This window comes from Lithobates pipiens, unplaced genomic scaffold (assembly GCF_037356315.1).
Source record: "Lithobates pipiens isolate NorthernLeopardFrog02 unplaced genomic scaffold, aLitPip1_a1.2 Scaffold_16, whole genome shotgun sequence".
NCBI lineage: Eukaryota > Metazoa > Chordata > Amphibia > Anura > Ranidae > Lithobates > Lithobates pipiens.
Window position 1 is genome coordinate 500,951,808 of NW_027507748.1, and position 26,087 is coordinate 500,977,894.

General features: G+C 40.8%; 1 protein-coding gene across 1 annotated transcript in view; it reads right to left on the reverse strand.

Moving 5' to 3' along the window:
- Positions 1–26,087, reverse strand: part of UCHL3 (ubiquitin C-terminal hydrolase L3) — a 91,751-nt gene that overhangs the window by 29,457 nt on the left and 36,207 nt on the right. The gene's annotated exons all lie outside the window — the stretch shown is intronic.

Genomic DNA, 26,087 nt, shown 5'->3' on the forward strand with positions numbered 1-26,087 from the left:
ATATATATTTTTTTTAAAAGGAACTCCAACTTCTTACTCTTTAGCATATAAACATTGTCTACTGGACAAGTCAGTTTTTGTTTAAAGAGGATATAGCAACGTTAATAGCTGGAACTCCCCATAAAGCCCTTCTTAGCCACGAATGGATAGAAAAAGCGTGAACAGATTGGGGGCTTTTAGTGAACCCGTTACTGCCAGTAAAAATGTGGAGCGGACCAATTCAGAGAGTGACTGAAAACAAGCTTTCCTGCGAGCTCGATACGCATCAGGTTCTAACAAAGAGGAGACATCAGCCTTTTCCTGGTCCTAGAGAGAAAAATTTGCCATCTCTCACTCCTTGTTCCTCAATATGAGAGTCCTGAGCAACGGACGGAGACCTGTTACGCTTAGTCCCACTCTGGGATACGATTAAAGCATCAAACCTTTAATTTAAGATTAAAATGGTTGAAGAAAAAAAAACCTTCTTAGCAATATACACATGGCCTGTAGTGTTTAAGAGCAGCTGCAACACTTGCCCTCTCCTGACGGCTCACCGTGACCAGCCATATTACTCTCAGAGGAGGATCCCATCTTATTGGGATGGATCTAGGCTTCCGTGTGACTAATAAGTCTTTCTAGAGCCCTTTGAGGTGTTTTTACTCTTCTACCATAGCCCGATGCACAAAACAGAGGTACTATAAGAAGGAATGCATATACTGCTTGAGCTATAGTTCAGCACAGTTGCTGCTATTAATGCCCAGCCTGGTGCAGCAGTAACAATGTGGCAACAAACCTGATAATGGCACCTCTTTGCTCGTGTCCCTCCACAGCTTGTAGCAGCACACAGTGTTTTAAAAACTTGCCTCCTCGTGCACCTGGCATCAGAGAATGCGACGCTGCTAAGCCCTGGAGCGGGGTTGGGGTTATAAGCCACCAAGCGGGGAGCTGATCGCGCTTCCTGTCCATTTTCTCTTAACAACACCCCCCAATCTGTGCGCTTTTACCCCACAAAGGGGAGAGTATCAGCATGGGGGGGGGGGCAATAAGCAGGGAAAAACCCTCCCCCTTCTTAACAGAGGATATGCTTTTCAACCGGAGGAGGAGGAAGCATTTCGGCTCTGACACAGGCGCTGCTTCCAGCATGAGGCAGTGAGTGCTCAATACAGTCCCCAGTGGTGACACATAGGCATGACAACATTATTATGTTTAAAGGAGACATTCATAAGAAAATGCAAAAGATTTCTTAGAAAACTCCACTTGCCTTTCCCGCCACAGGGTTTTCTATGGTAAAACAACAGGCCCAATCTTCACCCTTCACAGTGGGTTCCTTTAAACCTTCAGAAGCAGGAGATCCTTGAGGAAACCCACAATCATGGGCCTGCAACAGCACCCTGCCAGTAAAAACTTTATGGCCTCACTAACCAAAAATACTGGATCCCAGGGACCAGTATTTTAAAAAAGAAGCATTCACAGGAAAAACCTTGTTTCTTCGGATACGAGGCCAGGGTACCATTCAATCTGGCCAAAAATAAGACACTCTGAATGGATCCGGTCGGCATGGCTAGCCTCAGCAAAGATTGCTCCAGTGGAGCTCAGCACAGCACATCTTTACTCGTGACCAACACCTTAGACACTGGCAAAAAAAAAAAACTGAGGTACTCCCACCAGTGGGAGGGGTTATATAGGGAGTGCACATTTTAATTTAGGGCGTGCCAGTGTCCATTGCCTAAAGGTGGCCTATAACCCACATAGTAACTACTATGGCCCTGTGTCCCGTGATGTATAATAAGAAATGCTTTTTTTTTTTTTTCCTTGCATATCCCCCTCGGATCTACAGTGACTTTACTTCCAAGTGCACTTTCAAGTGCAAAGTGAATTTGCCTTTAGTAAATAACCCCCTGTGTGTCATTCCTGTCTGCTGCTTCGTTCCTCTGCTTGACATTGAGAAAAAAGCTGATGGCACAAAGCCTGATCAACAGCCTCATCTCTGTTCCTGTGTGCTGTCTGGAGGGGGGCGTCACTTCCCTCCAATCAACTGTAAGAGCTTCCCTTACTGGAGCTTTACAGAGTATAACTTTAGCTCTTTGCCCCCCTTTTTTCTGACCGCTCAGACCAGCTTTAAAAATTATTGACATTGAATAGATGTAGAGAAAAGAAGACTGCGGATAAACAGGGACAACTGGTAGGAGGATTTGTTTCATCTCTACACCCTGACACCAGTCACTTAGTTTAGTATAAAGTATGTGAGGGTTTACAACCGCTTTAAAAACCCAGGAAATAATCCCTCCATCAGCATGTGCACCCAGCTCTCATAAGGTTGAGATTAGGGACAACAGTTAACAAAATAGATTTTTCTCAGCCGATTTGGCCATCCCTGATAAATGTCAAAAGGCAAGAAGGTTGGGGAGCCAGATCAGAGCTCACTGCTCGGACGAGTCTGAAAAAATAGATAAATCTGTGCTTTTAGGGGCAATTTAGGCGAATCCTAAATTATTAAGTAAAGGTGAAGCAGTCAAAAGGGCGATCCCCCATTTACCCTTACCAGGCTTTATCAGAACTGCAATTACATAGGTCATCCATCTGCTGGTTGAAGCCTGGTGTTGCAAAATGACCACACAGACAAAATGGTACACAATGATAGCCATTTTATTTGGAAGGTCATGCATTAATTACCATTGCTTGGTTAACAACTGTGACACATGTTTTTATCACATAATTACTTAGAAGACTGGAAATGTTGCTCCAATAAACATTTACTGAAATTTGACTAGTTTATTTACTCAAGATTTAAATCTTCCTGACCAATTTAATATGTTCACATTCAATTTTCCACAATAAACTAGATTGGCATGAGGTGAAATATTGCATAAACATAAAAGTGAAACTCACCAAACAAGCTCTTCACAACAAGATGTCCAAATTTCAAACATGACTAAGTCAACATGTATGTGGCAAGCAAAGATGTACTCCACCATCAAGTTTAATAGCCTATGCAATTATAAATGGTTTAACAGAAATAGGTTACAAGGAGCTGTCAACATGTAAATATACAGTATTAAACGTCTCAGGGCAACGTGGAACTTCTACCCCCGTTATAAAGTGGATGAGAAAGCTGGGAGGAGGAATCACACTTTTCATTTAATAAAATTACAAGCTTAAACAAACCTGAAATCCTTAAAGGTTTCCAGACTTCAAAGTGCGCCTATGAAAGCAGCCCTCATTCACACATGCTACATATCCATTGTTCTAAAGTCTGACTAGCTTTTTCATTTTTCAAATCATTAGGCAGACATCCAAGAACTGTCAAGACAGTAGCAAAAAACATAACAACTACACCTAATTTACAAAGTAAACAGCAGCTGTGATGGAACATGCCATGACTTGTGCATGCCTACTATGTGAAATAAGGATTCTCACATCTGTTCATATTTAAAATAAAATGACCGCCGACTCAAGTTGGATTTATTACTGCATATGGTGTAACCATGAACGATCTGGCTGGACCTGAGGTTTTGAGGATCATGGGGTACTCTGCACATTCTCAGATACATGCAGACATCTATAAATAGCATCAATATGTGGTTTGATGGATGTAATAGCAATTCTTAATGAATTCTTAGGTTGTGTCTCAGACATTTTAGTTCTAATTTTGCCCTCTGTGTGCTTCATCCTTGAAAATAGTTGCTCACAAATTTAGGTACTGATGACATGAATAAGGCATGAAGAGTGGGATATTTTTTGTTTGTGAAGATAAAACTTATAAAAAAGTCCAAGCTGTTGATGACCTCTTTGTTTATATTTTATTGGTCCAACTATGGAATTCTACTATGGACCAAAGCTGTTGCATTCCTATCTGTATGAAAAATTTCTAAAGAACATTTAAAAAAAAAAAAAGCCCAGTAAAGAGACCCTGTAAAAAGAAAAGCAAATAATTAACTTCTGTCGAATGGGGGAGCCCCGACACGGATCAAAATTTCAATAGTGTATGGCACTGGTTGGCACTTCTAAAATCAGGAAAAAAACAGCTCTTATGATCCTTTCAGATAATTTTCTCAGTGCACAAGGCACAGCAAGGGATGATAACATTTGTTCCCTCTTCTGACTGGCTCCCCTCATCTCTCCTTTTGTATAAGCCCAGACAGCTGGCTGACATGAACTAATCATCAGTGCAATGTAGATGAAAGAAGTGACATAGATGAGTTGTCTATATTGGTGCTGGCAACAGATTTGCATAGCCCACTTTGCCATTGTAAGAAAGGAAATTTTACAGCGATTATAAAGGCTTGGTTTTAAATTATTTTTAAATAAACATATCATACTTGTCTCCACTGTGCAGCTCAATTTGCACAGAGTGGCCCCAAACATCCGCTTCTGGGGTCACTCAGCGGCTCCTCCCCGCATCAGATAACCCCCTGGGAGAAGCACTCTCCGGGGGGGGGTTTATCTTGCAGGCTTGCTCCCGAGTCAGCATAGACATGAATACCGGACTCGGTCCGCCCCCCGTCATTGGATTTGATTGACAGCAGCGGGAGCCAATGGCTGCACTGCTATCAATCTATCCAATCAAGAGCCAAAAACCCCAGGCAGAGGAAGTGCACATCTTTGTCGCGTGAAATTCCAGGGTTCAGGTAAGTAAAACGGGGGGGGGGCTTCTGGCTGGGGGGCCGGTCACTGCCAGGTGTTTTTAAACCTCAATGCATAGGATGCATTAAGGTGAAAAAATACACGAGGGTTTATAACCCCTTTAACAGCCCTCACATCATGGCATTTATGTTTTGCCTTTTGACTGCACTACAATTTCTTTAAATATACTTTGTCCACCAATTTAATTTAAAAATCGGCAAACACATTTTGTATTTTGTGTACTTTGTGTATAGTTTTGTAGCAGATGTCATGAAGCAATAAAAAAAATAATTTTCATGGTACAGCAGGCGCATATCAGGAATATGAAATGTTGTGTTAAACGCTTTATCTATATTCTTAGTTCTAATTGTCTACATTTACTTTTACTTCCCATGCCCAAAGGCATCATATTCATAGAACACAGGTGATACCCACTTGATCCTCATACCTGTGATATTACAGATGCACCTGGATGCAATTTATTGTGCACACAAAAGTAGTTCCAGGTTGAATACAAAGCTATAAGGCTTACAGAGTACATTACAAAGCTGTAAAAAAAAAAAAAAAAAAACACTTCAAGGTAGGGCACCTCTGTGCAGGCTTGGTACTGTACTGCATAGTAAATATTTTTTGATCCTCAGAGTTAAGCCAACCATACATGGATCGAAATTTGGCTGGTTCAGCAGGAACCAGCCAAATTTCAATCTACCCATTTGCAGAAGTTAATCTCGCGATAGAATTTTGTACAACCAGCCTATTATATTTTGTTTTTATATACATACAATCCATGCCGCCAGCTATAGCCGGAAATACCGATACTATGAGGAATTCTCCCCACTGTCAGAACACAATAGCTCCATGAGAGGAACTCCCCCTATCAACAAGGAATGCGATGAGTGAATTCAATCAGTTTTTACATTCAACCTGCTGGTTGGGAAAAATAAAATAAAAAAAATGCATCATCTATGCGGGGTAGGCAACCTTAGAGACAAAGATCTATCTGAACAATATGGGAGAAGTCAAATATCACGGGGCACAGTGTTACCTCCTCACACCTTATTTAAACCTCTAGTTGTCTTACTACCGTGTCCCAATCAAATGCATTGCATGACAATCATGGGTTTCAATTAGGTGGTGCGGAGGCAACATATCGCCACCTCACCACCTGTCAAACACACTCTAAACATTTTTCAGAGTAGCAGCAGGGGGTTGGAAAAACCCTGCAGTTGCTTCACAGATTTACTACCCCCAATCCCTACCTCCTTTAGCTGCTGAGGCAACAGCCAAAAGTGTACATATGCCACAGCTGGGGTTTAAGACCGTCGCTTTTGGTGGGTGTTACCACCTGCCAATCGCGACCCGTTGAAGTAAATGGGGCCACTCTGGAAGTGCCCCACAACTCCATGTTCTGCGGGAGTCTAAGGGGTTAAAGCAGGTGGTGAGAAAGCAACAACGCCACCTGCTTCAACCCCTTATTTGCTGTACGGTACAAGGTTAGATTGTATTTACAGAATGGCCACATTCACTAAAATGGGTCACGCTTGGTAGGTGCTATACCCCCCAAACATGACGACGGGGTGTATAACTCTTACTGACTCCTGGCCACTACAGCTAACGGGGGTGCAGTTGGGGCTGGAGTGGTGAAAACACATAGTAACTATTGGGTTTTTCCAACCCCCAAACTACAAATGTAAATCAACCCTTATTGTTCTGAGCCCCTATAAGGCTGTTTTCACACCGATGTGCTGCAGTTCACCTGCCCTGCAGGTGCAGCGCATCTGCGACTGTCCTGGGTTAGCGGTGCTTTGCTATAGACTTCTATTATATCCTGCAGGTGTGGTGCACTTTCTGAAAGCGCACCAAAACTCCTGCATTCAGAATGTGCACTAAACCAGACAGATTTAATATAAGTCTATGGCTAAGTGCAGAAAACTTGCAGGGACAGGAGCCAGCACTATAGAGGAAGCATCAGCTTATGTCAGGCATGTCCAAAGTCCGGCCCGCAGGCCAATCAATGCCCGCCTGTTTATTTAAACATGTATATCTTTTTTGGCCCCCGACGATTTCCCAGCGTCAGGGACACAAAAGATATATAGGCTGGCTGCCTTGGAGGGAGGAGGCAGGATGAGAGCGTGCACACAGGAGGGGTATTTCCTGTTTATACGGCAGCCTCTGTAATAGGAAGTCCCGTCTCAGGCGCTGCCATTGGACGACTGTTCTGCCCATCAAAGGAGGCAGGACTTTCTCTTAAAGAGGCCGCTGTGTAAACAGGAGATTCTTCTGTAGGATGTCTTTGGCGCTCATTCTGACACCTCCATGTCCCCTCCAAGGCTGCACTGATGGTAATGGTGGGTGCTGCATTCCTGGCAATGGTGGGCGCTGCAGATGGGCACTGACCCTTATTTTGCTTCAACGTTCTTCATTTAAAATTTTACGTTTTTTCCCCTGAAACTTCCCTCTTAAAGCGAATGTGCGTGCTATACGCCAATAAATACGGTATATCCAAATACATCTGAGTTCATCTCTTCACCACACACAGCCACAAAGGCAAGAGAATTCTTGCTGGGCAGTGTATTAGTGCTCGAACGAACACACTTAGACCGCATTTTAATGGTTCAAAGAATGTCAGGCAAAATGGTTGTCCCTTGCACATGTTCACTTCATCAAATCTGGCCCTCTTTGAAAAAAGTTTGGACACCCCTGGCTTATGTGGTTCCTGCTCCAACTTTACAACTGGTCCCTCATCATTTCACTCTAATGCTCAGGGATGGCGGGTCAGCAAGCCCAGACCACGATCTATGGCCTGCCTTAATTGGGAGTAGTCAAGCTCATGTCATTGGTTAGCTACATAAAGGCTTCTCCTTGGCATCCTTGTCCCCATACATGAGACAGAACAGTCTTTGTAAGCATGTTTCTAAGCAAGCATTTATTTTAAAGCGATACTAAAAGTCTCGTTGTCCCCCCTCCCCCCCGTTAAAAATACCAAACATGTTATACTTACCTGCTCTGTACAGTGGTTTTTCACAGAGCAGCGCTTTCCTCCTCCTCTTGTGTCCTTCAGTGCTCTTAGCTCTTCCCTCCTGTTAAGTGCCCCCACAGCAAGCAGCTTGCGATGGGGGCACCCAAGCCGAATCGCAGCTCCCTCTGTCCAATCAGACATGGAGCTATGGTCTGGTGCCTCCCCCTTCCTCTCATTGGCTCACTGACTTTGATTGACAGCAGAGGGAGCCATTGGCACCCGTTGCTGCCTCAGCCAATGAGGAGGGAGAGTCCCAGACAGACGAGTCTCTCGTGCAACATTGCAGGATCTAGATGGACCTCAGGTAAGTATTAGGTGGGCCTCTGAACACAGAAGGTTTATATTGATACACAGAATTTAGATTAAGGCTTACCTGTAGGTCCAAGAAATATCTTCTAAACCTACACGGTTTAGGAGACATTTGGCAAAAGACAGGCACCGCTGTCTACGGCGCATAGGCGCACCGAGCGCCGCGGTCAACGGCGATATGCCGCGAGTGGTGGCTCCCGCGCGCATGCGTGGGAGTGACGTCATCGCGGCTTCACCGAATGACAGCGGCGGAGCAGCGAGACCCACCGAGAAGATGGATGCGCCGGACTACAGGGGACAGCAGTGACTTCGCTGGCTCCTGTGTCAGGTAAGTGACACATAATGGACTACTATGCGATGCATGGTAGTCCATTATGCTTTATCTTTGCAGGGAATGAAAGAGGAAGTAAACTCATCAGGGTTTACTTACTCTTTAAGGCCTCTTGCACACGGGAGTAAAAAAATGCATTTTTTTACTGATCTGAAATGAGATGCATTTTTGTCTATGGGACATTGCACACAGCTAGTAAAGATTAATACAGCGATGAGTACAGAACAGTAAGGCAAAAACAGAATATTTTTCATTTGAGTGCTGTAAGTTTCTCACATACACGTGTTTATTCGTCTATAAGCATGTTTGCGAGAGTATAAATAAGTATATTACCATACTAGAATCTATACACTTAAGCCCCTTTACTTAGGTCTTTGCACACAGTTTTTGGCCCCTTGCACATGGGCTTCACAAGTTCCTGAGTAAACATCAGTAAATTATGACTCCCATGTGCAAGGGGCCTAAGTCAACAACTAAATCTTCAAGGCTGCTAAAAAGTCAACTGCAGTATCTGTTAGTTAAACCCCAGATAGAAGAACCTAGGAGATAAATACCTCCAACCACACTAATGCTTATCTCAGATATATTCATGTCTGATAACCTGGTGAAAGTTTTAGGTGTGCGCGCACACACACACACACACACACACACACACTTATGCCCATTATTAGTAACTCAATGTAAAGAAACGTCTCTCTCAAAATTTGTGATCTAATAAATTGTTGGGAAACAAAAGGTAATGATACTTATGTTTTATACACAATCTACTGTTTTGGCTGTGACTGTCAACTTAAAATTTACTTATGCAACTTTTCACGGCATTAAAGAAAAACAAACACTGATTTACCACATGTAAGCAGTCAGAACAAAGCAAATATATAGGATTGCCAAGAGGAAAAAAATAAATAAGTTATTTCAAATGTTTTAAGTTGCTCAAGTTCTTTATGATTGGACCTAGTAAAAGACTGTGAAGCTTGTATTGTTCTATTCAATTAAAAGCGAGGAGCTTGTCTCAGAAGAGTCCTAAAGGAGGACATGCATGGATCGAAATGCAGTCGGTTCAGCAGGGATCACCTGAACTTGAATACATGTATGGGCAGGCTGGGTGTACAGAAGTCAGTCTACCGATCAGTGTGTTCTGGCAGCGGAAGTCTCTCAGCTGTCAGAAGACAATAGCACAGCAGGAGTTATTCTCCCCATCTACCTCTAATGTGTGGATGGGGGAATCTGATATTTTTTTCATTCAATCTGCTGGATGAACGAAAAACGTTGGTCCTTTCCGGCAAGGTTTATTATGTCCATTCCAGTAATAAATCACAGAGCAGCAAGACAGGGGAGCAATGACAGGAGCACGGCAGCTGGTATCACGCTGTCCTCACTCTTCCCGACACATACCAGCTGTCTGCTGAGAAAAGCAAAGGCAAGCTGGATTCTTCCACTTTATCTATTTGGCCTCAAGAACTGTGACTGTGGGATTACAAACACACTGATCTATTCTGGGAGTTTCCGGTGGTCACTGCTTTTGAGAAAAGCATTTAGACATTGAGAAAAATGCCAGAAAATAAATGCAAATGCTCTCAGGTTTTCACTAGAACCAGCTAGCAATCAGGGCCCAAACGGACCCCAAAATGACCAGAAATTAGACAGCTAATTCCATGCAGAAACCATGCATGAGGTCCGACACACTCCATTAAATGTTAGCAAAGTGCCTCAAAACTGTCTCTGATTCAGCATGTACCCCTGCAAAATAAAAAGGAGCAATCTGCAAATTAATAGTTCATTTAAGATTTTCTTAACTCTATAATCCTGGTTAGGGAACATGTATGAAACCCATACAAATAAAATGATCTCCGGCGAACACTAGGCAATGAGGACTATAACCATTTGTGTCATCTTCTGTTAGGCCAACTTCTAATGTTTGCCAGAGAAATTCAATGCTAGGTTATCCATGTTAACATGCATTCTATAGTGATAAAAGCATGCGTGTTCACATAATGCTTAGCTTGTTACCTTAATGTGCAAGCACTAATGTCTACAGAGTGTCTTCTAAAAACCCAAATCTATCGCTTTGAGCAGTTTTATTCAAGATATATTTGCATGTGAAATGGTCAGTGGAATACTGCTCATTCAGCTTACCAAGAATATTTTTTTTAAATCTCAGCATATCTTGATGAATAGCGACAGGCACACTTTGCTCTACCTAACATTGCCCTAGCACTCATCCACAGTAGCGCTCAATCACAACCTTCCTTCAAAGGATCCACTAAAAAAAGCAGATGAATGTCAGCACACATTGGGGGTTATTTACTAAAGGAAAATCCACTTTGCACTGAAAGTGCACTTGGAAGTAAAGTTGCTGTAGATCCGAGGGGGACATGGAAGGAAAATAAAAAACAGCATTTTAGCTTGCACACGATTGGACGATAAAATCAGCAGAGCTTCCACTCATTTCAGATCTACCCCTTAGATTTAGAGCGACTGCACTTCCAAGCGCATTTTCAGTGAACTTTCAAGTGCACTTGCAGTGCAAAGCGGATTTGCCTTTTTCGTAAATAGCCCCCAGTGTCTTCACCACTATTTTGCCTAAAAAGTAAGGCAAAACATGTGTGGGGTGTGGCATGGATAGAGTCTAGTCTAAGGTTTCTTCCACTCTTTACATAAGTGTTTTGTGGGATGTGTGGCTCCTGGGACTACTCTGCTTTTCTCTCTGCAACTGTTCTTGCCCCTCATAAATAGTGCTGTAGAATTGAAAATTAGTGTTGATCATCTGAAAATAAATAAATAAAAAGGGGGTGGAGGTTGGGACAGGAGGCACTCCGGAGTGAATGCACGCATGTTTGTGAGGTATCAGCGGGGGGGGGAAGGGTAATAAACGTCACAAAGCTATAACAATTATACTAGGAATATTTTCAGGAAAAAACAAAGAAACAGTGTATATTCAGCTTGCCTAGGCTGTATAAAGTTTCTTAGGACAGTTGCAATTCGCTTATATAATTTATAGGAAGGACTTTGTTAATCACCAACTACCACTCAGCTATAGTAGGAGGTGAGGCCGACTTCCATTTCATTAAGGATCAAGAAGAATCATAGAAGCCAATATATAAAACTTCCCATATTGAGATTCCTTAAAAAGGTCAGTCATGTACAAAAGGAATATAATGGAGTCTGCAGGGACCACCACTCCCCCCTACTGCCTTAACAGTATTTATCACCCATCTTTAATAGCCTTGCAATTTAGGCCAAGTCCACAACATATGGAGAAATTAACCCTGTTCAGCAGAGCAATTAGAACAAGCTGCTGACATGTGTGGATAGATAGTGGACAGCCTCTGCAGGGTGTAGTATTCTCTGTAATAGTTTAATTTGAGTGACTCTGTTCACAGCTGGGATCGGATGGATCAGATGGATCAGGTAATGATCCAGGCCGTCTCAACTCCAGTCCTTGAGGCGCCTCAACAGGTCATGTTTTCAGGCTTTCAATTTCAATGTTGCACAGGTGATGTGATCAGTTTCACTGCCTTAGTAATTACCACAGCCGTTTCATCTGAGGAAAAATTCTGAAAACACAACCTGTTGGGGTGCCTTGTGGACTTGAGCTCCATTTGAGTGGATAAAGCAGCATTTCATTTCAGATATAGAGAGGCTAGCCTAGGTTCGTTACCAGCGTTTAACAGAGTATATAGAAGAGGGCAGTTTGTCAAAAGTTTTGACAATAAGGAAGACACTCCAAAAAGCGTGGGAAAACAGCAGAGTATAGTCTGCATATAAATACATTTTATCTTCCTAGGAGCCTACCTGTAAACCTGAGAGATTTGTGGCTTTCAGGCCTGATGAAGGGGTCCTGCGTGGCTCCGAAATGTTGCACTAAATATTCTTTTGTGATGGGATGGGGTAAACCGTTTAATCTCTGTATTTGCGGATGATACTAAGCTAAGCAGGGCAATAGCTTCTCTGCAGGATGTGGAAACCTTGCAAAAAGATCTGAACAAATTAATGGGGGGGGGGGGGGGGGGGGGGGGCGGCAACTACATAGTAAATGAGGTTCAATGTAGAAAAATATAAAATAATGCATTTGGGTGGCAAAAATATGAATGCAATCTCTACACCGGGGGAAGACAATCTAGACAATCTGAGACAATCTAGGATGGAAAAGGACCTGGGGATCCTAGTAGATGATAGGCTCAGCAATGCCATGCAATACCAAGCTGCTGCTAACAAAGTATACAGAATATTGGTATGCATTAAAAAGGGGATTAATTCCAGAGATAAAATTATAATTCTCCCGCTCTATAAGACTATAGTCCAGCCACACCTAGAGTATGCTGTCTAGTTCTGGGCATCAGTCCTCAGGAAGGATGTACTGGAAATGGAGTGCAAAGAAGGGCAACAAAACTAATAAAGGGTCTGGAGGATATTAGTTATGAGCAAAGGTTGCAAACACTGAACTTATTCTCTCTGGAGAAGAGACACCTGAGAGGGGATATGATTTCAATATACAAATACCATACTGGTAACCCCATAATAGGGATAAAACTTTTTTGAGGAAGGGAGTTTAACAAGACATATCGCCACTCATAAATTGGAAGAAAGGAGGTTTAACCTAAAATAGAGGGTTCTTTACTGCAAGAGCGGCAAGGATGTGGAATTACCTTCCGCAGGTGGTGGTCTCAGCGGGGAGCATTGATAGTTTCAAGAAACTTTTAGATAAGCACCTGAACGACCACAACATACAGGGATATACAATGTAATACTAACATAAATCACACACATAGGTTGGACTTGTGTCTTTTTTTCGACCTCACCTACTATAAAATTTCTTTGCATCTGAACATTTAATCTACCTTTTGCAGCTACAGTAAAGACAATTTTTCTTTTCTTTTTTTATAAACAAACCCAATCAAAGTACCTAAAATCTCTTGACCTCCTGATATTCAGTTTGATAAGTAAAGCTGTAAATGCTGGGCTCTTTGCAGTAAAACCAGCACACTCTGCTGTAAACAGCCATAATAACACCCTATATTACATGTTTATTTGTAAAATAAAGATTTCATAGAAAGGAGAAAATGTAAAAAGTTCAGTTTAAAAAAAAATTGAATACGTTATTTCAGAAACACATTTAAACAGAGTTTAAGATCCGAGAGATTCTAACCTTTCCCTGCACTAGCCAAAAAACGTAAGAGCAGTTAGGTAGGAAAAGCATTACATTTTTGAAAATTACAAGAGAATTAGGTTATGCAGATAGTTTTTATCAGAGATCTGGAAACCAAAAATATAAGCGAATATATCATGACATGTATGATTTAGTAATAGAGTATCTAAGCACAGAGATCTATGAACTAGGGTGGTTACACAGATGTAAAAAAAAAAAAAAGTTGCTCTCCAGCTCGTCAATAAAAGCAAAGCGGCTAACTGAAACGGTAAATGTTTACTCAGGCAAGTTCTTCTCTCTGCCCACACCCAAGGTAAAGCGTGACAACAATAAAAAAAGGATTATCAACATTCCGAAACATTATATTTCATTATTTATCACTTAAAAGGTTTGTGGCATTTACTGGTTGGGAAGTTTTGTGCTTTACCGACCCCTCAGTCTGCCAACCTGCCATAGAAAAATCTGCAAAGAAATAATAAGCTTTCTAAGAAAAGCAACTCCTACACATTCCCTATTCTCTATTCATAGCTGTGCTGTATAGAGGGTGACTTACACAACCTGACATAGCATGCTGCAGGTGTCACAGCACTGAAGGTATTGATTCTAGGTTGTTTTTATAACAAGCTTTGCATCATTTAAAGCGTAAATCCCTAACAAAAAACACAAGTTAATTTGCCGAGAAATACTATTGTTAAGCTCTGACAAACAGATATATTATTAAAACGACCATTACTTAAGTCATGACAAAAAGGAAAATAAATAAATAAAAATAAATAAATAAAAAAACAGGGCCCCAACAGGCATCCTGGAGAGAAATAAGATGACAACTCAAATGTGGCCTACAGGTACACACAGCAAAATTTTATAAGAAAATTAGTTCTGAATAGAGGGGAAGGATTAGAAATCAATTAGTGTTGAGTTTTTACTGGTATCCAGGGCTCTATGAGTGAGCGTTCCGTTTGCTTACATTCACAATGACAGAAAGGTCATGTAAGCCTCTCAACCGCTAATCACTGGAAAAAGAAGACGCGGGCCTATGGCTGGAGTTGGTTGTCCGATAAGACTATTTTCATTTAGGTTTGCGAGTATAATATTGTTAAGGATTTTTTTAAGAAAATGGTTATGTTGGTAACGCGCTAGAGCTGCGCGCTTCTGGCTAAAATGAGAATCACTTTTTTTTTTGCTTAGAAGATAGATCAAGATTCTCTCACTATTCTCGCGGCGCAACATCATCTTTCACATTAAAACTAAAAAAAATTAGGCTAACTTTACGGTTTCTTTTTTCATTGAAGTGTATTTTTCCCCAAAAAATTGCGTTTGAAAGACCGCTGGGCTAATACAGTGCGACATAAAATATTGCAGCAATTGACATTTTATTCCCTAGGGTCTCTGCTAAAATAGAAATAATGCTTGGGGGTTCCAAGTAATTTTCTAGCAAAAAATATTGATTTTAACTCAAGAAATAAGTGTCAGAAAAAGATTTAAGTGGTTAAACTTCCTGCATTTAAAAACTTGGCAGACTGCCTGGATTTTTGTTGTTACAGACAGAAGTTTCCCTTTGATCTACAAAAGGAAGAGTTAGTTACAATGTTTCATTTTAAAAACTTGGCAAACTGCTCCCATGTTTTCTTTTGACAGCTGAGTGAGCAGCTAAGTCTCTCCACTTGTTATATGAAAGAATCGGAATAAGCGATCTTCAGAATCGAGATCACAATTTTTTAAACGTTAATTGTGCAGCTCTATAACGCGTTAGGCGTTTGTGTCCCCTCCTATGCGTGTTTTTTTTACTGTCACAACGACAATGGCTTCACCACACAAAGTGATGCAAAATCTGCAACAGGTGAACAAAACAATTTAAAAGAAAATTGGCTGGCTAGACACTAACTTTCCGTTCCCACTAGTGCGATTTCAACTCCAACTTGAGTTGCACAGAATTGCATGACAATGGAAATCACACTGTTTCAAAGGTTTACATCAATGCAAGTCAGCATGGTAGGATTTTGGAAAAGGTTCCTGTGCTGCTCTGGTACAATTCCAGAGTGATTTGGGCTTCATAGAATATATAAACCACATCCATGTACTACATAAATCGCACTGTAAAATCGGATCAAAAACAAAAATTGAACATAGCCTTAAAAGCCCATTTACAGCACTTTCCGCTCTTTAGTTAGCTTTTCTATAATGAAGAGATTATCATTTCCAACTCCTCTGCATGGGCATTTTAAAAGACTTACAGGATAAAAAGAAAATCTCGTGACATTTAAATAGTAATTTTGATAAGTAAATACGTTTATTTTGTCACAAGTCTCCCATATTCATAGTTCGTCACTGAAATTCACATAGCTGCTTCATTTTTCTTTTTTTTTACCATCTTTGATGACATGACATTTCTCAGTGAAAATGGGCTGACATCTCATTCTGAAAGCATCTTTTGTACACGGCCAAAATACAGAAAAAACTTTAGAACAGAACAGAAGATAATAAGACCATTAGAAGCTCCAGGCAAAAGAAAAGCAATTGCCTTTTACACAAAGTGAAGATTCACATCTAAACTGGATTTTCCAGCTTTATATGTGTTGGATCAGAGTGCAGTAACATAAGATCTACTTGTTCTTGAAGTCCTAGGAACTACTGGAATCCTGGGAATACAGACTAAGAGGAAAAGATTAAAATGTGCTACACTAGCTGTTATGTTAAAGAAAAATCTGATAGCTAAATGTTGCAAGGCTATATTTACACACAGTTTGCATTTAAATAGACAAAGAAAACACTGTTTAATTAGACTAAGCTAGCCATAGACGGTCCAATTTCGATCCATCTATGGGAAGACTGGTTGTATTGAAGTGAATGTAATTGATCAACTGCAGTATAACCAGCCTGTTTTTTTGTCATATGATTACTCCCAATCGGCTTTAGACAGCAGCAGTAATCATTGTAGCCTGATGGCGCAGCAGGAGGGTTTATGCCATCAACACTGACTATGTTGATAAGGAAATCGAGTGATGGGGAAGAATCAAGCAAATTGCATAATGTGTGGCCAGTCTAAGAAGGCACCATTATCTGCAAGCAAAAATTTCACTTCCACCTGCTGGGGAAATCTGTTACTGCAATTTATACATATATAAAATGACAAAAAGATTTTCTAAGTTACAGACTCCAGTTCACAAAGTATTGTAAGGGAGCTATGGTAGTATACAACAAACCATATTCAAAAATTTAAGAGACCCTTATCAGTCAAAGACATTCTACTACACCAATAAATCCCTTTGAACTGCAACATATCAAGTTCACACTTCAGAGCTACCCAGAAACAACATTTACTATTGTTCCCAAGAAAACTCGATTTAAGGTGAAATTGGATTGGTTATTATACATCATTATGTATTGCACACTATTAGTAAAAAGGACAAATATGTGGCTTTATACTCATGAAAGGGGAGCTGCAAGGATTGTAATAAAAAAAAAAAAAAAAAAAGTCCTCCATAAGCATTTTGACTGCCAGTAAATTTCATATCTTGGGTCACAGTACAGGACACAGGCTGGATATTCACAGACCTTGTGTTTTAGGCTGCTACCTTCAAGTGATTGGACATGGGCAAAAGCCTTACTGGGCATGCCCCGGGCAGGGCATATATTTCTATAACCCCACTGAGTCCTCAGACTTTTAGCAAGCAATGCAGAGTATATGGGAACATAGAGGAGGGTGGCTTGTCTCTAGTACTTTTCTATAACCTATAGAACATATAGGCAAGTAAACATTCCAATAACCTAACAGTACAAAGAAGACTGAATATTCAGAGGCTCTGGGATATCCCCCAAGCAACAAAACCATGGGATAAGCAATAGCAAGGCAAAGAGAACAGTGCCAACCGACCGAACAAAACAAACCAGGGTCAAAGACCCAACTCACAGTGCTGAAAGAATCTTGGACATCCACCTAGTAAAATTAAGGAAATACGAACTGAAGACCAGGTGGATACTTTACAAAGATGGGCAACATGCTTGATGTCAGAAAGCCCGGGAAAACCCCAACTGATCTGGTAGAATGAGCATGTAAAAGCACTAGAAGTACCTTCTTTTTGCAAGCATAAGCCCTTGCAATGAGCTGTCTTATCCACCTACCTTAGGACTTAGAAGCAGTGTTCTTTTTTCCCTTTTTTTTTAATTCTTTTTTTGGACAGAGGCAATGGCTGTCAGATAGATTCTGACAACAGAAAACAATTGCTTTGGAACAAAAATGACTTTTAAATCAGATTTATTTTCCCTTTTACATAAACAAAACATATACAAACAAATAAAAACAATTTTAAAAAAATCCCCCAAAAACAAGACATTTCCTCTCCCCATCTTCCTCCTTTTCTTACTGCGTTGAGCTGAAAAAAAAAAAAAAAAACCTGACCACCACATTTATTTCATTATTATCATCAAGTATATCAAAAATTCCAGATATATTCCAGGGCATCCGATACACTGTATAAGAAGTTAAAAAAAAAAAAAAAAAAAATAGAAAAAAAAAAAACCAGGCCAATCTGCTTTTCAAACACTAGCTCTCTATTTAATGTGTTACCAACTTAGAAAAGGATGGAATTGGACGCAAGGCCACACTATCCTTATAAAGAACCAAGAGTGGCTCTTTACAAGAAACAGTCGCTAACTCAAACACGTCTGACAGAGTAGGCCACTTTGCAGGAGAAGGGAATTTCTGTAATGGATTCAAATGGTGGTCTCTACAGGGGCAAGAAACAAATTGAGGACTCAAGGAAGCACAGGGTTCTGTAATAGGGGTTTGATCTAGGAGTCATCAGGAATAAAAGTTTTCTTCAAGGGAAAGCAAAACCAAAAGGTTTCTAGAACAGAATAAATTAGGTCAGGCATGTCCAAAGTCCAGCCCACGATCCAGCTTCGAACGGCCCGCCTGGCAATTTGGACATGTATATCTTTTATGGCCCCCAACGAATCCCTGAGCACCAGGGGCCACAAAAAATATACATGCTGGCTGCCTTTGATAGGACAGAGAGGAGGCGGGATGAGTGCCGTACTTGCAGGTGAATTTTCTGTTTGCACGGTGGCCTCTGTAATAGGAAGTCCCGTCTCCTGTGCTGCCATTGGAGGACTGTTCTGTCCATCATAGGAGGCGGGACTTTGTGTAAAGAGGCCACTGAGAAAAAATACTCTACTGTATGTAATCTGTTGGTGCTCGTCCCGCCCCCTCCATGTCCCCTTCAAGGTTGCAGATGGGCATCAATCAGGCTGCACTGATGGCACTGGTGAGTCTGCATTTCTGGCAATGGGAGTGCTGCATTCCTGGCAATGGTAAAGGCATGGCAACGGTGGGGCTGCAGATGGGCACTGACCCCTATTTTGCTTCACGGTTCTTTATTTAAAACAAATTTTTTTCCTGAAACTTCCCTCTTAAAGTGAAGGTGCGAGTTATACGCCGATAAATACGGTATAGCCACATAACACGCCCAAGCTCATCTCTTCACCACACACAACCACAAAGGCAAGAGAATTCTTGTTGGGCAGTGTATTAGTGCTTGGACAAACACACTTAGACCGAATTTTAATGGTTTAAAGAATGTCAGGCAAAGTGGTTGGCCCTCACACACATTCACTTCTGGCACTCTTTCAAAAAGTTTGGACACCCCTGGCCAAAACCTGACTCAAAAGCAGAACTAAAAAGGCAAAAAAATACTTTCATTTCAATGGTCTGAAACCTGCAAAGTCCCTCACCAGTGTCAGCAACTTCTACCCGATATCTTCTGGTTACAGATGTTATGCAGTATGTTTTGATAATGCCAACTGTCAATAGGCCGTTTTATACTTCTGTAATTTGTGTGCATTGTCCCTTGAATATGTAACCAGACTTTTTTTTTTTAAATGCTTGCTTATAAAAAAAAAAATAAAATAAAAAAAAATAAAAAAAAAACACATACACACAAATCATTTAACCACTTCAATACTGAGCCTATTCTGGCACTCCTCTCATGGTTTAAAATTGCGCACACTCATGGCATGACGCCCAACTTCAGTACTTAAAAATCTCCATAGGCGACTCTTTAAATTTTTTTTTTTTACAGGTTACATGTTTAGAGTTACAGATGAGGTCTGGAGCTAGAATTGTTGCTTGCACTCTAATGCACGTGACAATAGCTCACATGTAGTTAGCGGCGTTTACATATGTGGGCGGGACTAACGTGTGCGGTTGCTTCTGAGCGCGAGCTTCCCAAGATCAGGGGCGTTTTACTTTTTTTTTTTTTTTTTTTTTTACTTTTTACATTTTTTTTTTTGATCACTTTTATTCCTATTACAAGGAATGTAAACATCCCTTGTAATAGGAATCTCTCCTCCAGGCTGGAAAGCATGAGATAGAGAACATTCATCGATCTCATGCGGACAGCTGCGATCGCGCCCACGCCTCCGACGGTCATAGAGATGACTGGGGGCCATCTGGTCACCAGAAAGCTCGACTGTCATCCGGCAGGAGATGATTTTTTTTCTCCGGGTCCACGATGGGATGGGAGAGCTCGGAGAAGCACCGGATGGCAACGGGAGGGGCCTGTAGGAACGATCAAGTGGCGGTGATCATTCTTATGGAGCACAGAATCGCCAGCTGAAAACAAGGATATCTGAATGATGCCTGTAGCTGCTTTTATCTTACTTTATTGTATGTATCTTTTTACTATGCAACAGCAATGGTCACAAAGATGTATTACCCACCAGATATTATTAGGTCGTGCCATTCTCCTGGCTGCATGATTCACATAAAGTCCCAAACCTTGCTCCTTATTTAAAGCGCCGGGGATGGAGGTACATTTTGATGTACTCCTATAAAGTCCCAAATTATTTGTTTCTTTTTTCATATCGGTTTTACTGGGGATGGAATTAAAAGTCAAATAAGGTCTATCTTTTAATGGGTAGCATACAGTATCTATGGAGTATTGTGGAGACAGATATTTATGTGTCTGGCCAAACTTTGATGTCATTTTTGTGATAACATGACGTTGTCATGTTATTTTGCTACTATGTATTATGTTTTGTAATCTTTGTTTCCTTAGCTTTAATGTATTACATTGTTTATACTATGTCATAACAATAACAATACATATGGTCACAAATATGGTATACCCACCAGACATCATTGCACTTCGCTACCTTTGTGGCTATATAATTGATATTAAGTCCCACATTTTTCTTTTAAATTACCTGAATATTGGGGATAGTCCCCAATTCTTACCCCTCTTTTTGATTCAATTGTCATATGGGGATGGAATCATGCTCCCTGTTTAGTTTATATCTTACTTGGCAGTATCTAGTTTTATTGCCATTACTAATTGACGCTCTTGTCTTTTATAATTCTCTCTAGGATATCTGGCTATCCTGCCATATTTAGGCTTTATTTCAGAGGTTTGGTGAGGCATGTTGGCTGGGACCATGAAAAGTTTATCGGGTCCCTGCCATAGACTCTTCCCCATTCCCTGTGTTTCTTTTTCTCCCCCACTCTTCTTGCACGCCTCGTGGGGTCTGGGTTAGACATGCTGGGCTTTTGCCTGGCTGGGGTCTTCGTTGGCCCCGAGAGCTGCAATGGGCTTAGTGGGGTCCTCCCCTTTTCCTTCTGGCGATTTAGGACAAGGAGGGGGGCGGGCGCCACCCTGCTCATCGCCGCCATGTTCCCCACTCGCCACGTCATCACTGTTAGCGTTGGCGCGCAGGAGCAGTGCCATCTCCATCAGCATTCTCCACAAGGCGCTACTGCACTGATGTGTGAGTGTATCCATTGCATGTCTGGTGCAGCTATACCTCCTCTTTGACCGCGGCATATCGTTGGTGGTCATTCCCTGCTATACTGGAGCTAACATACTCCATATGACCCACAAGATACCCCCTGGGTTTTTGTTTGCTGGTTGGTTTTTGACATTAGGCATTTTAGGGTCATCTATACAGGTAATCTTAGTTATCATTTGGCATCACTACCATATTCACAATTAATCACGTCTCATCATCCTGCTTTTTCTTCCCCATAATCATGTATTTAATTATATTTATTTTCACTATCACCTCTTCACTTGTTTATTAACACATTCTCTATCACTGGTCCATTCAGTACTATGCACCATTTAATTAATTTTTCACTTATTGATATACATATCATCATATACCGTCCTTTAGATGGACCTTTTACACTATGAGCTACTTTTCATCTGTGCATTGCAAGTACTGCCTCAGCTCCCGGGGCTATCATTTTGCCCAGCTGGTTCTTGTCCTCCACGGTCCTTTCCCAGACTCACGATTAGTCTGTGTATGAGTGTTCGATTTATGTCTACCTAATTCTTCTTTCCCTTTTCTTTTTTCATCACTACTTTATCTAATACTCATTCTCATTATTCTATTAGAAACTTATAATGCATCTGCTCCTGAAGAGTGGCAATGTAGCCACGAAAAGCGAAACTACAATCATGTACTATTTAGTTTATGCTTCTTTGGAACCTACAAATTTGAATACACTTTCATTACTTGTGGAGACATGTACCAATGAGTCTGGTTATTTTATGATGTTACTATTGTGATACCATTGTGCTGTTATACCAATGTGCTACTATATCAAACATATTCTGTTTTGGAATTAAATTTCTTTCATTTTTTTTTTATCTTACTTACTTTATCTTACTTATTATTATTACTTTGTGACCATATGCAACAGCAATGGTCACAAAGATGTATTACCCACCAGATATCATTAGGTCGTGCCATTCTCCAGGCTGCATGATTCCTATAAAGTCCCAAACCTTGCTCATTATTTTACCTACTTCGTTTGGGCCAGCATGGAACAAACCGTTTTCTATACCAATAAGTGCACCTGCTGTCCATACTGTATAAACCGTATGTAGCCTTAGCTACATACATTAGATGCTGTGTTCCAGCAGCAGATGGGAACTTCCATTCCTACTCCTGAAAGCAAACTAAGGCAAAGCTGAGCACTGCATAGCCAATCACAGACAGTTCGTATTCTATGAACGAATACAAAGCTTCCTCCAATTGGCTAAATCGGAGATTGCTACATCATCCACCCACCTCTCCACTTCAGCTAATTCGGAGAATACAAAGCTGCGTATGAATGGCTGAGCAGGGCTCAGCTCGACTAAATAATTTTTTTCAAATAGTTAGAAGGGAAGTTCCCCTACCCACTGCTGAGCACAGCACTGTACAGTGCATCCGAAAAGTATTCACAGCGCTTCACTTTTTCCATATTTTATTAGGTTACAGCCCTATTCAAAAATGGATTAAATGTAATATTTACCTCAAAATTCTACAAACAATACCCCATAATAGCAACGTGAAAGAAGTTGTTTGAAATCTTTGCAAATTTATTAAAAATAAAAAAAACAAAAAAATCCCATGTACATAAGTTTTCACAGCCATGACACTCAAAATTGAGCTCAGGTGCATCCAGTGTCCACTCTTCAGTCATGAGATGTTTCTACAACTTCCAATCAACTGTTCACCTGTGGTAAATTCAGTTGATTGGACATGCTTTGGAAAGGCACACACGCACACACGCGCACACACACGCCTGTCTATATAAAGGACCCACAGTTAACAGTGCATGTCGGAGCACAAACAAAGCCATGAAGTCCAAGGAATCATCTGTAGACCTCTGGGACAGGATTGTATCGAGGCACAGAAAAATGTCTGTAGCATTGAAGGTCCCAATGAGCACAGTGGCCTCCATCTGCCTGGCCAAATTGCGCAATCAGGGAGAAGGGCCTTAGTTAGGGAGGTGACCAAGAACCTGATGGTCACTCTGACAGAGGTCCAGCGTTCCTCTGTGGAGAACCTTCCAGAAGAACCACCGTCTCTGCATCACCCCGCCAATCAGGCATGTATGGTAGAGTGGCCAGATGGAAGGCACTCCTCAGTAAAAGACACGACAGCCCGCCTGGAATTTGCCAAAAGGCACCTGAAGGAATCTCAGACCATTAGAAACAAAATTCTCTGGTCTGTTGAAACAAAGATTGAATTCTTTGGCCTGAAATACCAAGCGTCATGTCTGGTGGAAACCAGGCACCGCTCATCACCTGGCCAATACCATCCCTACAGTGAAGCATGGTCGCGGAAGCATCATGCTGTTTGGATGTTTTTCAGCAGCAGAAAACTGGGAGACTAGTCAGGATCGAGGGAAAGATGAATGAAGCAATGTACAGAGACAACCGTGAGGAAAACCTGCTCCAGAAGGCTCTGTACCTCAGACTGGGATGAAGGTTCATCTTCCAACAAGACAACAAGCCTAAGCACACAGCCAAGATAACAAATGAGTGGCTACGGGACAACTCTGTGAATGTCCTCGAGTGGCCCAGCCAGAGCCAAGACTTAAACTCAATTGAACACCTCTGGAGAGATCTGAAAATGGCTGTGCACTGACGCTCCCCATCCAACGTGCTGGAACTTGAGAGGTCCTGCAAAGAAGAATGGGAGAAACTGGCCAAAACAATAGATGTGCCAAGCATGTAGCATCATACTCAAAAAGACTTGAGGGCTGTAATTGGTGCCAAAGGTGCTTCAAGAAAGTATTGAGCAAAGGCTGAATACTTATGTACATGTGATTTTTTTTCCCCCATTTTATATTTTTTTAATAAACTTGCAAAGATTTCAAACAAACTTCTTTCATGCTGTTATTATTGAGTATTGTTTGTTGAATTTTGAGGAAAATAATGAATTTAATCCATTTTGGAATAAGGCTGTAACATAACAAAATGGAGGAAAAAGTGAAGTGCTGCGAATACTTTCCGGATGCACTATATATACAGCGTGTCCAGCAGGCACACCTGCTAACCAGCTTGGCCCAAAAACTAGGTAGAGTGACAGTAAAATGTGGAGATCTGCTTTAAAAACAACTTTTACTGGTTAAAAGGAGACGTATAATAAAAAAGGTGCAGCGCTTAGAATATGAATATATATATATATATATATATATATATATATATATATATATATATATATATATATATATATATATATATATATATATATATATATATATATATATATATATATATATATATATATAGTGGGAAAAAAAACTGCGCATAAACACCATTAATGATTCTATGTTTTAGACAACACTATATCCAAATATACTTAAAAAAAAAATTGATATATGTATATCCATCAAAGTGAACATGTTACGGTAAGCCTCCTCTCAAGTGGTGGTGGATTTTTGCAAAGCATTCACTGAAGTCACTATAACTTCTCAAGATATTGCACTTTGTCACCACATGGTTTCACTTATGGACTTTTAACACGTTCACTTTGGTGGAAATACGTATATCAATTTTATTTTTATTTTTTTAAGTACATTTGGATATAGTGTTGTCTAAAACATAGAATCATTAATAGTGTTAGTTTATGCGCAGTTTTTTTTCACTATTAAAGTTGATTATATTATTTACACTGGTAAAAGATTATATAGATTATATAGATATCGTCATATATATAATCTAAGTTTTGCACCTTTTTTTTATTATTTCACCATTTTGTTTGTTGCAGTAAGTCTGCGGTGCTGGCAGCTATTATTTATTTGTTGTTTGTGGATAGCGCGTTTTTTTCTCACTTTATATAAAAGGAGACGTATAGCCAAAGCTCGTTTGGCTGTATTTGTCCTATGGATCACAAGAGTGCAAATCGTTTTTCACTCCTGTGACCCATTTTCAGCAGAGAGCGGACTGAAGTCTGCTTTCTGCTGACACCTATGTCAGTTCAGGCACCGCATCATCCCGACAATGGGAGTCTGTATCTGCCAGGTGCCTGAACTGACACCTGGCTCAGCCTCTCAACAAGCCAATGAGAGCCTGAGATGGTCCGCTCAGCCTCCTCCACAGCTCAGCGCTCCAATGAGCGAGGAGGGAGACGAGCAGAGAGCTGTGACTGACAGTCTACAGGTCTCTGCTCATGGAACTCTGAAAAACGAGTGATCGGCGATGTTCGATCGCTTGGTTCTCAGTGCCGATGCGCCTGGGGACAGGTAAGTATTATTCTGCAAAAAAAAAATTACTCATATTACTTGAGGTGATTGTAGCCGTATTAGTGGAATTTTGACAGAGAAAACCGAGTACTGTCCGTGATACTTTTTTTATTTGCACTAACATATAATTTTTCATTGATGAGCTTTCGGGGTGCGTCCCCTTCTTCATTTACTTATCTTCTAATATAAATATATTGTAAGACAAAATTGTCCCTAAGAAATATTTTTGGTTCACATCCCCATAAAAGCTGAACGCTGACAATGGTAGGGCCTTTACACATTTTTCACACAATAAAATGTACATTTGAGCAAGGAACAAAACAAGAAAGGTTTATTTTAATCCACATGATAATTTCAACTTTTGCAGTTACAGCAATGTTGGATTACTGAGAATTTTAACCTGTACTTTCAAGGGAAAGCAGAAAATAAAAAAACAGGACACAAATGTGGAGGCAGAAAGGCATTGTGTAAAAGAATGTCAGACTCCCATAGTCCCAGTTATAGAATTAACATGTGCTCCCCCCCCCCCATCCACCATTTCCTCCTCAGACATATCTCCAAAAAAAGGCATGCATGGGATATAAAAATGTACGGCAGCTAAATAAATCATGAACATAATCTCTGCATGCTGGCAGTATTAGAAACTTTTATAAACCAA